This window comes from Octopus bimaculoides, chromosome 3 (assembly GCF_001194135.2).
Source record: "Octopus bimaculoides isolate UCB-OBI-ISO-001 chromosome 3, ASM119413v2, whole genome shotgun sequence".
Classification (NCBI taxonomy): Eukaryota; Metazoa; Mollusca; class Cephalopoda; order Octopoda; family Octopodidae; genus Octopus; species Octopus bimaculoides.
In genome coordinates, this window is record NC_068983.1 from 102,504,902 (window position 1) to 102,506,228 (window position 1,327).

Below are 1,327 nucleotides of genomic sequence, written 5' to 3' on the forward strand. Positions count from 1 at the left end.
ATATATATATATATATATATAAACATATACATACATAAATGCATGTCTGTGTGTGAGTATGTATGTATGGTTTTGCTTATGAATATATCCACACAGGTAGACATTTCTGCATAACTGTCTTTCTGTGCACATGATCAAACATTAGCATTTTTGTGTTACACTTTAAACAGAATTTAATGATACACTCAGATTGAAAAAAATAATTTACTAGAAGGGCTAAAAATAGCACAGGAATATGGAATAGATATATCATTATAATATATTTTTGTATGTATGTAAATGTGTATGTACTTGAGGAGGTGTATATATATTGGTGAATATGTGGGTGGGTATTAAATATATATAAATTATTGTTGATCTGTTAAAATATTCTTGGATAACTTACAAAATATTCTGAAGGTAAGTGTACTGGACCATACATACGTACATACATACATACATACATACATTCTGTGCTGTACCTGTATAGATACATACATTCATACATACATATGTGCACGTACATATATGCTTATGTGTGTGCACATCTTTATGCCTGGATGTCCTTTTGTATTTGTGAATATATATACATACGCACAATATATATATATGTGTGTGTGTGTGTGTGTGTGTGTGTGTGTGTGTGTGTGTTTGTATGTATGTGTGTATATATAGAGAGATTAATAGATAGATAGATAGATAGATAAATAGACAGACAGACAGACAAACAGACAGATAGATAAATAGATAGGTAGACAGAGATATACATACACACACATATATATGTATATATTTGCGCGTATGAGTTTATGGTTTACATGTATGTGTGTTCATGTATATATCTAAACATGCATGTGTAAGGAGACATTGCATTTACTGGATTGTGAGACTTCTCATGTCTTTTTAATACATACATGTATACATATATATATATTTATGCACAAAGGCACTCACACATGTTTGCACACATATACATGCATGTCCAGTCGATGAATACATACCTACACTTTCAGTCAGATATATATTCAATTTAAGTCTATTTATAGTAAACAGAGAAAAAAAATAGAATTAATTAGGCTCTGAAAGTATTTTTAGTGAAACAATCTTTATAATTCGTAAAATAGATTTATTATACAATCCAGAATTTCATCTACAATTGTCTTACTATAATATTTTTTGGAAATCAGTATCTATCTATCTATCTATCTATCTATCTATCTATCTATCTATCTATCTATCTATCTATCTATCTATCTATCTATAAATCTATCTATCTGTCTTTATTTATCAGTCTATATCATATATAGGTATAGAATATATATTTAATTATATATATATATATATATAT

At 27.7% G+C, this 1,327-nt stretch overlaps 1 protein-coding gene across 6 annotated transcripts in view; it reads left to right on the forward strand.

The window, feature by feature from the left end:
* LOC106879548 (high-affinity choline transporter 1) overlaps window positions 1-1,327 on the forward strand; it is a 217,228-nt gene that overhangs the window by 22,259 nt on the left and 193,642 nt on the right. The window contains exon 1 of one of the 6 annotated variants that reach the window (XM_052966393.1): window positions 77-399. The exons of the other annotated variants lie outside the window; for them this stretch is intronic. The gene's annotated coding sequence lies outside the window, so the exon portion shown is untranslated. Of the gene's footprint in view, window positions 1-76; window positions 400-1,327 lie in introns of those variants that run through there. 6 annotated transcript variants of the gene reach the window in all.